Genomic DNA, 14,987 nt, shown 5'->3' with positions numbered 1-14,987 from the left:
TTCTGCCTTCTGCTGTGGGGTCGATTACATTGACAGAGGAATAGAGGCAAAGGATTTATACATTCACACACATCTTTTTCTAGTAAAATTCAGGAATCTGGATTCAAGATCCTCACGCGCAGGTACAGGGTGCCCTCTCGCTTGCATGCAATGTTTCGTTCCCTTTCTCCTATGTGCTGGATATGTGGAGGAGAGTAGGGTACCCTGGTACACAAATTTTGGAAATGCCCAATGTTGGCCAGCTTCTGGTCTGAAGTATGGCGGATCACCTCCAAATTCACAATCTTCGCTCTACCCAAATCTCCCACGCTGTTCCTTCTGCACCTCAATGACATACCTTTGGCCACATGCAATCAAATGCTACAGGGTCAAAATAACAGACTTCCTGCAATATCATTTTCTCATCCCCCGCCAAATTTTTTACAATTTCTCTTCTTTTTTATCACTATATGCGTTTTCTCTTATGTTATTCTACTTTTTCGCCACATTTGGTGGTTTACAGTAAGAGGATATCTTTCTCTACCAAGGGTATATAGAGGGTTCACAGGTTGGGTGGAGCTACCTACGGGTGGAGGTTTGGCGAGGAGCGGGTTGGGGATTTCCCCTTAATGAGGTCCCCCTCTACTCCTGTTAGGGGTTGGAAATCCGGGACCAAGCATAACTGCAGATCATCCTCGCAATACCATATGATCTACCTGAATAGCCCCACCTTCTGGGCTTTATTATACTTATTCCAAGGTATAGCATTGTGCCTTAATCCAGTAATGGAAGTTTGTTGTGACTTGCAAATATCTATGCACTACTTCACAGTAATTAACTTGTTGTTGTTTTAAAAAATGGAAAATTTATAAATAAAGAATTTATAAAAAAAAAAAAATAATAATTTTTCAAGGTCAAAAAATGTGTTCAATAAGAAAAAATATATAAAAAAAGAAAACAACGCTCTGCCCACACCAACCTAAACCATCACCATAGCCGCACTGTAATCCGAGACTATACAAATTGTAGAGCAAAACGTCTGAAACAAAATTCCTCTATTTTGGCAGGCGAAGGGAAAAACAAATAGGGCCATGTAATCACCTCATGCATAAAATCACTTAAAAGTTTCTGGTACTTTATGACCGAAACATTAAGTGGTTAAAATGTTAGTGATGACCTTGAATTGCTGATGATACATGTGACATAGCAAGTGCGGATTGGAATATGTGATAATGGAAGCGGCATTGGCTCTATAATCATCTCCACAGATAGCACCTCCTAAGGCCTCCTTCCCACGAACGGATTTCCGCCGCGTAATTCGCGGCGAAAATCCGCTGCGTTGCCCGCAGCTATTAGGTTCTATTGAACCTAATAGCACAATGCTCACGATGCGTAATTCCACCGCGGAATTACGCACCGCGATTTCTCCCGTCCTCACCCGCAGCATGCTCTATTTTCTGCGGGTGAGGACGGGCTGTACGCACTGACGGCTTCCATTGCAGTCAATGGAAGCCGTCCGTTCACGCTATCTCCCGCTGTCACCAGCGGGAGATAGCGTGAAAAAACGCTTTCCCGCCCACCGCCGCGCGTCATATGACGCCATATGACGCGCACGGCCGCGTCACGTGACACGGCCGGTGACGCGCGGCGGTGGGCGGTGACGGGCGGTGACGTGGCGGCGGTGGGCGGGGAAGCGATTTCACGCTATCTCCCGCAGGTAAGTATAGGGGCTCTGGGGGGCGCCGTGACGGGCTTCGCAGCGGAATATTACGCTGCGGAGCCCGTCACGCTCGTGGGAAGGAGGCCTTAGGCTGACTGTGGTTGTGCAAGGAGCCTTGCCTGAACATGAGGAGGGCACGTCAGACTTCACTATCATATAGATGATTTATATCCTGCATTGATAACGGACACATTTTGCACATTCCTCAGCGCTAATAAAAAGCAATTATGAAATCTTAAATTGCCAGTAAATATAAGCCCTTGAGCCATCTTCTTCCGTGAAGCTGTGAACAATTATATTCAGTTTTTCTTGATCTTCTCTGTAACTGGGAAAGCTGGGAGACCTTCTCTATGTGGATTTTGGTGTGGTCTTTTTCTGCAGAATTCATTCATTGCATTGCAAATGGTTAAAACCCGTTGCTTCTCCAGAACAGATAGCGCACACTACGGATTTGAAAATCTACAACACAACTATCTTTCATTGCGGATTTTTTCTGCTGTGAGTGAATGAGGTTTTAAAAAACTCCATTCATTTATATTGCATTTATACTCCCTGCCCCATCACACTCCATCCACATCAGCCTCTTTCTCCTCTGCTTACCCATGCACAGCTCCCATGCACTTTTCACCTTCCTCAAATGCCTCCATTTCCCCCTTGCCGCCAAGAAACACCTTAGCCACCCTCACAAATCCTCAAACCACCTGCTCACTGTTGCCACCTTGCTACTCCTAGCTGGCCCACCCCATACTGCTCTCTACCAAAATCCCCCCCCCCCCCCCCAATCATACCAAACCACCCTACTAGGCCATGTGCCCCTCCTGCCCCATTCAAATGCAACCTATGGAACTTCCAATCTGCATGCAACAAACTCCCAACAATCCACGACCTCTTCATCACCAAGCACTTCAACCGGCCAACCCTCACCGAAACCTGGATACAGCAGTCCAATTATATCTTCCATGCTGCATTGTTCTATGATGGCCTGCAGTTCTCCCACACCCCCAGATTGGACAACAGGTGAGGCAGAGGAATAGGTGTCCTCCTCTCGTTAAACTGTGCTTTCTAGGTAATTCCCTTGACTCTATCACTCACCTTCCAGTCATTCGAAGTCCTCACCCTTCGACTCTTCTGCCCACTGTCCCTGCACGTCACAATTATCTACCGGTCCCCAAGTCCCACCCACCTGTTCCTAGACCACTTTGTCGCCTGACTCTATCCTGTAAAATCCCAACCCTCATCCTTGGCAATTTTAATATCCCTACTAATGACCCCAACTCCTTATCTGCCTCACGGGTTTTAATGCTCACCTCCTCCCTCGGCCTATCACAACTCTCAGACTCCCCCACTCACAGTGATGGCAACACACTTGATTTCCTCTTCCTCCACTTCTGCTCTGACTCCCACTTTACTAACTCCCCCCTTCCACTCTTGGATTACAACGTCCTCTCCTTCTTAATCAGGCACCCTAGCATCTCCTGTGACCCTCCCATCTATCACACCTCTAGGAACCTCCACACAGTTCACACCCATCATTTCACCAAGACCATCCAGTCCTCCCTATCTCTCTCCTCTCCTGCCCTAACCTGGCAGCCAAACACTACCACAACACCCTCAGACATGCCCTGGATGAAGTGGCACCACCTGTGACCTGAGCTGTCAACCCCAGATCACGGCAACCTTGGTTCACATCCCAAACGCGCTTCATCTGGTGGTGCTCTAGGTGCGCTGAATGGCTGTGGAGAAAATCAATGCTGCCGGCAGACTTCCTCCACTTCAAATTAATGCTTAGAACTTATAACTCAACCATTTATCAGGCCAAACAAGTCTACTTGACCTCCCTCATTTCCTCACTATCCCACAACCCCAAATGACTCATCAACACCTTCCACTCCCTCCTCAGCCCCAAAGAACAGGCCCCAATGACGAATCTCAGTGCTGGAGAACTAGACGCCTATTTCAAAGAAAAAAATCTCCAAAAACTACATGGCTAGCCCCACTCAGTCTCCTCAGCACTGGAACCATCACCCATTCACTTTCAATGTTAGAACCAACAACAGCGGAAGAAGTCTCCAGACTGCTCTCTGCTGCTCGCTCCACCACCTGCGCTAGCAACCCTGTTCCCTCTTACTGCCTCCGAACCCTCTCCCCAGCTGTCGTTACCCACCTCACCACCATCTTTAACCTCTCCCTAACCTCTGGCACCTTCCCCTCATCATTCAAACACTCCATCATATAACTTCTGTTAAAAAACCAACCCTTGTCCTGACCAACCTTGCCAACTACCGACCTGTCTCAAACCTCCCCTTCATGACCAAATTATTAGAACGCCTGGTCTACTCCCGCCTCAAATGCTTTCTCTCTGACAACTCTCTCCTTGACCCCCTCCATTCCGGTTATCACCTTTTACACTCAACCGAAACTGCTCTCACAAAACTATCAAATGACCTGATGATGGCAAAGTTAAAGGCAACTACTCCCTGCAAATCCTCCTTGACCTCTATGCTGCATTTGACACTGTTGACCATGACCTCCTTCTCACTATGCTCTGCTCTATCGGCCTAAAGCACACTGCTCTCTCCTGGTTCTCCTCCTTCCTCTCTGACCGCTTTTTCAGCTTCTCCTTTGCTGGGTCTATCTCCTCTCCACTTCGTCTCACTGTCAGGGTCCCCAAGGGCTCGTTCCTTGGTCCCCTTCTCTTTATCTTTACTGCCCCAGTTTGACAAACCATCCGCAAATTTGGCCTCCAATACCATCTCTACGCTGACGACACCCAACTATTCACCTCCTCCCGTGGCATCTCTGAACCATTCCTCCAAAATATCACCAACTGTCAGCTGTCTTCAATACTATGTCCTCCCTTTTTCTCAAACTTAACCTCTGTGACCTTCTTGTCTTTCCCCTTTCCAACCAACATTCCCTCAACATCTCCATTCCAGTGTCTGGCTCAATCATAACCCCCAGACAGCACGCCTGCTGCCTTGGGGTCACACTGGACTCTGACCTCTCCTTTACCCCCCACATCCAATCTCTGGCCCGAACATGCTACCTGTACCTCAGAAATATTGCTAAAATTCATCCGTTCCTCACCACGGACACTGTTCTGCCCAGCAGAAATAGAAGGTACATAACAGCCCATTTCAGGTGTTTAGTGGTTACAGCACCATCTAGCTGTGTTAAAAATGTATGACACCTTGTTTTTCTATCATAAAGACTGATGCATTATGGTTAGTTTGCAAGGCATTGTGGGAAGAAGGAACTTTCAGCTTCAAGACAGAGACAGACCTTTGCGCCCTCCTCTTCAAAATCCACCATCCTTGTAAAAGTATATCTGGTAAGAAAGCTACCTTTGTCTCTGTGACAGTATGTTATGCAGAGCTGTTCAGTGGTCAGTTGTGTTGTTACTCAGGGAGTTATAACTGTATAGTTAGCCATGCAGCACTATGTGTAGCAACCATTTTACCATGCACCTTCATGTTGCTGTTATGTATGTTATGTGTGCTTCCTATGCATCATACTAATGTCAGTTATTTGTATTCTTATAGTTTTACCAATCGCACATTATCATCATCACGAATGCACCCTCCTATTCTATGATCTGTGAACCAATAAACCTGTCAGATTAAGAAGAACAGTTTATTTGGAAGACAGAAATGGTTAAACTGAATGTCGGACTGCACACTGTGTGAACGTGTAAGAAGACAGAACAGTAAAACAGATGCTAGTCACCAGCGATAGTGGATCAGACTAGACGGAGCCGCCATCAGCCACGCGGTCTTACGTACAAGATTGCAGCCGCCGCCTTTTAGTCACAAGAAACAAGAGTGCAGCCCCAAGTAAACGCAGCACGATCTAAGCCAAGCTCTCATATAAGACCAGGTCACGAGCAAGCTGCTCTAGCAGGTCCTCAATAAGAGAAATGGCTGCTCTCGCCCGCGCAGAAGCTGAGGCAGCAAAAGTAAGGTCCACCTTTGCAGCACAAGAGACGCAACTGAAGCTAAAGCAAGTCTGCCTGCAGGTGTCACTGGAGAAACTCACCGCAGAGAAAGAAGCGGCAGCCGCATTAGCCAAGGCAGAGTTCCTAGAAGCCGCAGAGTTCCCCGAATTAGAGAAACACAGCCAGGTACTCGGGTTAGACCTAGACCAAGAAGATCCAGCACAGCACGTCTCAGAATATGTCCATCAGCATCCCAAGGCGGAAGTTATCTATGATCCAGTATATCAAACAGAGCATCAAAGACCCCACTTTGAGACACAGTACCTCGAACAGGACGGTATGCGACAAAGCGGTGCTGACCACGACTACCACCATACAACCCTCGCTCCAGCTTAAAGAGACAATTTTTGCTGCAGAACGGTATTATACAGACTGCCCTAAGCCAGAAGCTCCTAAAAGGTATGGTGATACACTGCACACGCAGCATAACAGCACACCGGGTAGTATTGGCGCTAACCAGGCTATCGTGGACTTCGCTAGGTTCTTTGCTAAACGAGAACTGGTTACAAAAGGACTTATAAAGTTCAGCAATCACCCAGAGAACTACAAAGCATGGCGAGCCTCCTTCCAGAACGCCATAAGGGACTTAGGTCTCTCCTGCAGTGAGGAGTTAGATCTCTTGGTAAAGTGGCTTGGAAACAAGTCTGCTGAACACGCCAAAAGAATCAGAGACATTAACATAAACTATCCAGGCGAAGGCCTAAAGATGGTGTAGGAAAGACTTGATGAGTGTTATGAGTCAATAGAAGCTATAGAAAATGTGTTATATAAGAGAATTGATAATTTTCCCAAAATAGTGGGTAAGAGTTACCAGAAACTCAGGGAACTTAGTGACTTGTTAACAGAGGTACAGGTTGCTCAGGCAGAAGGAGATCTGCCAGGGCTAGCATTCCTGGACACTGCCAGGGGTGTTAATCCGATTGTCCAAAAACTCCCTTATAACTTACAGGAAAAGTGGATCACGCATGGTTCTCATTATAAACAGGTTCATAATGTACCATTTTCCCCCTTTCGGGTGTTTGTAGGCTTTGTTGCTCAACAGGCAAGGATCAGAAATGATCCCAGTCTTGACTTTACATTGTCTTGTTCCACTACCCCTGGTGTCAAATCTCTTAAAACACCAGTAGCGGTCCACAAAACTAATGTTACCTCCACAGGTTCTCCTTACAGGTCGTTAAAGCCTCATCGAGAAGAGAACAAACATGAGGATCCTACCAAACAATGCCCCCTGCACAAGAAACCACATTCTTTGCTAAAATATAGAGCCTTCAGGTTAAAGTCTTGAGAGGATCGCAAAGAATTCCTGAAAGAAAACATCTGCTTCAGGTGCTGCACTACAACATCGCACTTCGCCAGGAACTGTAAGGTCAGTTCGACATGCACAGAATGTGGTAGCACAGAGCACAACACGGATCTATACCCTGGACCACCCTCTCAGGTATTATCCCAAGCAGAGGAACAGGACGGAGAGCAGATAGACACAGCAATAGTCACTTCTCAGTGTACAGAGATCTGTAAAGGACTCACAGGAGGGAAGTCATGCTCCAAAATCTGCCTTGTCAGGGTTTATCCTGTCGGCCACCGAGATAAGCCGATCAAGGTATACACAATCTTAGATGAGCAAAGCAACAGGCCTTTAGCTAAATCCACTTTCTTCGACACCTTCAATATTGTAGGGCCTGGTTCTCCCTACTCCTTAAAAACGTGTGCAGGTACCGTTGAGACGGCGGGGAGGAAGGCAACTGAATACATGGTAGAGTCCATAGATGGTCAGACCTGTTTGCCCCTGCCAACCATACTGGAGTGCAATCACATTCCTGACAACCGGTCTGAGATACCTACACCAGAGGTAGCAGCATACCACCCTCACCTGAGACGTATAGCTCACCTGATACCGAAACTTGACACAGAAGCACCAATAGTCCTACTCCTTGGAAGAGACATACTACGAGTTCATAAGGCTAGGGGACAGATTAACGGTTCCCAGAATGCTCCATACGCCCAGAGACTTGACCTAGGAAGGGTCATCATTGGAGACGTCTGTTTAGGAGGAGCACACAAGCCTACCTCGGTCAACAGCATGCTTACCAACACATTTGAAAGTGGACGTCCTTCCCTATTCCAACCATGCCACAACAGTTTCCTAATAAAAGAGTTGCCACAAAGCACTCCCGTGCCTTGTCCCTTTCCAGATCCCTCCTGTGAAGACCATGCCTGTGACGGTGAGCAAAATCATTTAAGGTGCACAGTCTTTCACAGGACGAGAGAGGACAATAGGATTGCAATGTCCATAGCAGACAAGCTGTTCTTGGATATCATGGATCAAGAAATAGTAAAGGACGAGTCCAAAAGCTCGGTCGCACCTCTACCGTTCAAAACCCAGAGACGACGCCTACCTAACAACAAAGAACTTGTCTACAGCCAATTTATTTCCCTCAAACACAAACTCCAGAGAACACCAGAGACAAAGGAACATTTCTTCACCTTCATGGAAAGAATATTCCAGAACAATCATGCAGAAGTGGCACCCCACTCCAAGACTCCCAGGAATGTTGGTACTTACCCATATTTGGCGTTTATCACCCCAAAAAACCAGGACAGATAAGAGTAGTATTCGATTTGAGAGCCAGGTGTGAAGGCGTCTCACTAAATGATGTCTTGTTGCCTGGTCCAGACCTTAACAACAGACTTCTAGAGGTACTTCTCCGTTTCCGCAGAGATTCCGTAGCATTCATGACCGACATACAACAAATGTTCCACTGCTTCCTCGTCAAGGAAGAACATGGAAACTACTTAAGGTTCTTCTGGTACCGCAACAACGACCCTAATGAGGACATCATGGAGTACCGAATGAGGGTGCACATCTTTGGAAACAGTCCTTCCCCTGCAGTTGCTATCTATGGTCTCAGACACTCAGCCCGCGAGGGTGAAGCAAAATACGGGTCTGATGTCAGGTCCTTTGTAGAAAGGGATTACTATGTGGACGACTGCTTGAAGTCTACACCCACGAATGAGACCGCGATTAGTCTCCTGAAAAGAGCTCAAGAAATGCTCGCTCAATCTAATCTGAGGTTGCACAAAATCGCCTCCGACAGCCGTGAGTTAATGGAAGCCTTCTCACCCCTAGATCATTCAAACAATCTAAAGGACTTGGATCTTAGCACAGACTCCATTCCCATGCAACGGAGCCTTGGTCTGCTCTGGGGTTTAAAGGCAGACACATTTACCTTCCAGATCAGCAAGGAAGAAAAGCCTTTCACATGCAGAGGGGTCCTGTCTACCATAAACAGCTTATATGATCCTCTGGGATTCGTAACACCTGTTACCATCCAAGGCAAAATGATGCTAAGAGACTTTACCACAGAGACGTCTGATTGGGATGATCCGCTTCCAATGGAGGAAAAAGACGTGGGCATGTGATAGACATGATGATTATTTTGGTATAAAATGTCTATCGATTTGTATACCCAAATGTATTTTGCTGTTGTAATGACTTTTAGCTCTGGAGTTTGATCGACACACAATCTAATCATAGTATTTACTAGACAATGGGATGGTGAAGGATGTCTGATGTTAATGTTAGCTAAGTACATAGAAGTTACACAAGAAGCCTCTAAGAGTTAAGGGCCATAGTGTTGTGTATATCCTGTGTTCAATACTGAGTGTTTACCTAGGCCCCCTTCCACTCCTCACGCAAGCTAGTTAAACAATGGGTTGCCACATACACAGAAACTGCTTAAGGTTGTCTGCATGCTAAAGAAGACAAAGTCCATACTATGGCGGACGTGAGGAAGGGTGGGCAGAGAGGTGGGAGATTCTATATGATCCGACAAATGAGAATGCTATATGTTACTGATGTAATTTGTTGCACGCCCATTGAAGGGCGGTTGTCATGTGTTATAATAAAAGGCTTGAGCCTCTATACACTGTAGAGACTCTCCCAGTTTTAGACCAGCAATTGTGTCTGATCTGGTTCGATGATGTGTGCACACGATACAATTCGGAAGCGGCAAAATACCCCAAAGCCTGCTGGAGAAAATCATAATCCAGAACAGTGTCGTCCTTGGTTGGGCGAGTGGATCTGTGAGGTCACAGCCTGGAACGTACAGAGATCGGCAGATGGCACGCAGAACTCAGGGGCCCGAAAATCTACAGAACACGGTAAGATTGCTTTATGTAAATCTACCGATGTGATCTGGGTTCTGACTGCTAAATCTGCCTGTATCTGATCCAGACTGGACCTTCACTGAAAGACAGGTCTGTCCACTCGAAAAATCACCATGTTACCTGTCTAGGGGTATTTTGTATGCTGTTGTGTCTGAGACGGTTAAACACTGTGTATACAAGACCAAGAGATAAATTCTGTGAGGGTTAATGTGTCGGAAGGGCGGACTCGGCTGTTTAAGTCTGAGGGAGCACGCCAGAGAGAGAGACTTACTCCTAGGTAATCTAGTGTGAGGTTAGGAAGATTTATGATACGCATATTTACATTTTATGATTAAGCGTGTTATGTTCTCATATGTGAAAAGGTATATATGCGGGGAATATAGCCGTGGTGTGACGGCTGATGTCTCCAGAATATTATTGAGGTTTTGGTCATTTAAAATAATCGTCAGTCTCTGTGTATAGCTAAAATGTCCTGTCCAGACGGATTACTAGTAGAGGTTGGTTGTTATAAAGGTAGATGAGATATATACCTTGAGCCGTTGTGGGTATTCTCCAGTAATCCCGTCTGTCTGGTATTATAGAAAGAATGTGCAGTGTTTATTATTGGGGGGAGGGCTGCTGATAAGAGTGAACTGAAAGCTTTTGCCAATTAACCCTTCTGTTCCTTTTGTCTTGTAGAATTAATGTGCATTGTAATCTGAGTGGGAAAGAGAGGTTATATTGGAAGGATTTGAAGAAAGCAGATTTTACAAGAGAAACACTATTGTGTCCAGAAACTTCGAATAGGCTAGAATAAGCAGGTAGCATAGAGTTGAGCAGATTGAGAAGGTTAGGCATAGACGCAGGTTGTTTAGAGAATGGGGAGCAAAGTGAGCAAGGACAAAGGTCATAGAGCTTGTGATCTGGTTGCTGAAGGGAAGGGAGCAGAGTTTACTGAACAATGGGAAAGGACCAGGAAAAGTTGCAGAAAGAAATATCAGGTCATGGACAGATAAGATAGGCTGTAGAAAGTTTTCAGAAGATGAGCAGGAAGCCTAGCAGAAAGAAAGGTGTTTTTAGATTGCTAGGAGGAGGTATAACGTAGTTAAGAGATTGAAGAGGGGAAAGCATGTAGTGGGGTATGTGTATTGCTAATGAACAATGTAATGTCTTTGTGTTGACTACAGCCCCCCCCCCCTGTAATGGCGGCCGCGCTTGCAATGTTTACAACCCAACATAGTGTGACTCTGCAGTAAATGTAGTGAGGCCTGCCCCCACCCTGAAGTTACTTCCCCCCCCATGTGCTCACTTTCAGGGTGTGTGATGTTACTTCCGGTCCCTCCCCATCCGGGACAGGACCTGGCCCCGCCCCTTCCTCCTCCAGCGGCCATTTTGCCTCACCTGGAAGTGCTGCTGCCCCTGGCCCCGCCCGTTCCTCCGGCAGCCATTTTGCCTCACCTGGGAGATCTGTAGCCCCGCCCCTTTCTGCCTCTGGCGGCCATTTTGCTGCATTTGGGAGGCCTATATTCCCCAATGCCACTGTATCCAGTGCTAACATCCTGATTGTCTGAAGTAAGGTTTTGTTTGACCAGACTTTGTTACGCTCCAAGATGTGGCCACTTTGGATGTGTGATAAGTTCAGGGAAACAAACCTTTGTGAAGATGCAGCTTGGGACATAGTAGACGACTAAGCTGGTTTATAGTGCATGGAAGATTGGAGTTGATGCATGGGGGGCAGAGACCAGGAATACATGACAGGGGACGCTCTCTCATGTTCCCAGGGGCTCTGTTTTCCACTGCCCGCTTCTCCAATGGATGCTCAGACCGATGATGTTATGGAAGGCTCCTACAGATGGAATAATTTCCCTATAGTCACCCAGCAGACTTTTTCACGCAATTTGGTGAAGTAATTTAACTTTTTATATGAAGAAAGAGGGATTGAATTGCCCAGAGTAGGATGTTAATTCATCCGTATTCTTTAGTTTTTCTTTAAGTCTTTTGTATATTCTAGTGTCAGTTTACACTGAAGCTATAATTATATTCCGACAGGAGAGTAAAAGCTAAACGCTGGACTTCCCCTGAAGTACTATTACACTGGGTGACGTAAAATTTGAATTGTGTGGCGCCCCCTTGTGTTAAAAAATGCTAACTGCAACCTGGAAAAAAAAAAAAAAATCTAAAGGATATTTTCGCTCAGACTTCGCTGCATATAATGTCACCTTGACCTACAAAGTGCTTGTTTTTGTGCCTCTTGGTTTACTAGTTTGAACGCAATGACTCTTTTTCCATTGAGTATTCCGGTTCAAAAGGGGGGAGGCATAGATGATCTGGGTCATAGATGATCTAGGTGTTGTAGATCAGCTATTGGGCTTTAAAAAAATAAATAAATAAAAAATAAATGATTTTGTGCTACAAGATTCTGAGCCATGTGAAATAGAACATCAGCACGATTATTTAGTACTAATTCAGTAAGAAACTGCAGGTATGCAAACAGTTACCAGAACCCCTGTTGATAATGCATATGTTGAGCTTTTTGCAGATGGTACCAGGGTGAGGATTGATGACTCCACATCGGATATGCAGTGGTCACACAACAAGACGTCCTAGAAGCAGAAGCTCTGCCTCCGCATGTCACAGTACAAGAAGCGGAATTAAAGGCCATCACTGAGGCATGTAGAGTGGCGAGAGGTAAGACCGGCAATCCTTTACACTGACTCCTGGTATGCATTTGGCATAGCTCATGATTACGGCCCAATATGGAAGGCCAGACAGTTTTTTTACCTTAGCAGGACAACCAATTGAGAATGGTGCAGCGGTACAGAGTCGCATGGAGGCCCTACTTCTACCTGACAAAGTTGAGAGTTCGCACCGATTCCTACACTGGAGAGGCGAGAGACGACACCCTCGCTGACAGCATAGCAAAGGCAGCGGCCCTCAAGCCGTGGAAGAAAGAAGAAAGATACTGACAGCATGAGTCAGTGGTAAAAAACTTTGGACATTGACAAAAATTTGGACTTTGATATGCTAAAGACTTTTACAGTTACAAGCCAGCAAGGAAGGAAAGAATAAATGGACTAATATGGGAGCAGCAGAAACAGGACAGCGTGTGGTGAACAGTCAACAGCACTTGCCCACCACAGTTCCTGTATCCCATGATGGCCCAGCTGATGGACGGAAAGACCCACCTAGTAAAGCAGCAATGACGACGACGCTTGAAAGAGGTTGGGCGACTTCTAGGTTCTTTGTAGCTGCTGCATCATTTGTCCGGTTTAGCATGATCTATGCCATGGGTGAGTCAGGGCAGAAGTAAATTTGCCACATCACACTTGCCGGGACCACTCTACCCATTTCAGGGATTGCAAATTGACTACGTTCAGCTCCCACTTGTTGGGAAGTATGAATACGTGCTTGTTGTTGTTGATGTCTTTGCAGGTTGGAGGCCGACCCTGTTACCAAGGCAAACAAGTAGGTAACCGCAAAGAAGCTCATGAACGAGGTAAACTGTGAATATGGGGTACCAGAAGTGGTTCAGAGTCAGACAGAGGTATAAACTTCGCAGGTGAATGTAACATATCATGTCTGCTCTGGGTGTATCCCAGGCCTTTTACATACTGTACCACCTTTAGAGTAGTGGAAAGGTGGAGAGACGTAGTGGCAGGCTAAAAAGTAAGATACTTAAAAATGACGCCACTTTGGAAAGACTGTCCTCCAATAGCCTTATACAGTGTTAGATATGAACCCAGGGGGGATTATACATTATCTCCCTACGAGAGTGTTTGGGCTAGCCCCAAGGCTAGGTCGTTACTATCCTCAGTAGTTACAATTACAATCTGATGTGTTGACTAAGTATGTGATTTCCGTTGTTAAAGAACTAACCAAAGCCTATGCACAGGTGTTCTCTTCCAGACTCAGAGGCAGACACTGGGACACATATCTTGCAGCCTGGAGATTGGGTGTGCGTCAAGAAGTTCCTCAGGAAGCACCCTCTTGAACCCTGATTTGATGGCCCCTACCAGGTGCTTCTGACTACTGCCACAGCTGTGAAACTAGCCGAAAGACTTACATGGATCCATGCTTCATACTGTAAGAAAGCATCAGATCCGGGAGACCAGTCTTAGTTGTGCCAAAGACATTACTCTGGTTAGGGCTAGTGAAAGAGGAGGGTGGCAACTGGAATCCTTAGTCGGAAGAATATGAGGGTATGGTTACCTTCTGTTATAACTTGTTCAATGCTCAAGTAGCCTCGTATTCCTTCGACTATTGTACTGTGGTCCCGTGTCTAGGCGCAAGATCCCACCGCAGGCCAGATTTAACTCAGTCCAGCTGGTTATATGACTTATATACCCGGGGAATACAATATGTTCGCGCCACTGATAACGTCTGGGGAGAAGACTGCCGTTATTGGGGATTAGTGGGATGTAACACAGGAATAGACTGGTCCTATAAACCGCGAAGTGCCTTAAATAAGAAAGATAGGAGCGGGAAATCCCTAATTAGTCGTATAACCCTCCTTGAGAATAATAAGGACAGCAGGTATTGGAAGGCTGAACTTAGTATGTTGCTTGGTTTTAATGCGGTTTTTACATTAACCATGGGAGATCCAAGCCCGGGGGACGGGGGGACTTACAGTCTGGGGACATACCGGTACGGGAGGACAGATCCCTTAGGGAAGTTTAAAATAAGGGGTATGGTAGATGCAGCCGAATGGAAGCCTTCACTTAGTCCCGTGCCCATAATTAACCCCCTCCGCCGTAAGATAAAGACCTTGACGAACATGATGATCATAGCCGACCCTACCTTTGAGGACACCTTGACAGTAGCGACTGGCTACTCTGACCAGAATCTCTGGTTGGAGTTGATGAGGTACAATGCTAACAGGAGCAACAAGTCTAACTGTTGCGTGTGCAGTAGTGCCCGACCACACTCGGGAATGGTCCCCCTAAATCTCCCTGTAGATGCTGAAGAGTGGTTTATTAGTCTCTTCACGAACATTTCCGCTAATTACACTGTCCGTGAGAAATGGAAGAAGGAATACTCTATAACTACTTAAGTGTTTTGCACCGGAGAGAGTGTTACTGACTACCCTGGAAACTACACCTGCCGGGCAAATAGGCAGGGTGGAGGGAGATTTTTGGGGAACTCACCAAC

Source organism: Eleutherodactylus coqui, chromosome 8, assembly GCF_035609145.1.
Source record: "Eleutherodactylus coqui strain aEleCoq1 chromosome 8, aEleCoq1.hap1, whole genome shotgun sequence".
Lineage (NCBI taxonomy): Eukaryota > Metazoa > Chordata > Amphibia > Anura > Eleutherodactylidae > Eleutherodactylus > Eleutherodactylus coqui.
The sequence above is the reverse complement of the archived record's forward strand: the minus strand, read 5'-3'. Positions refer to the sequence as shown.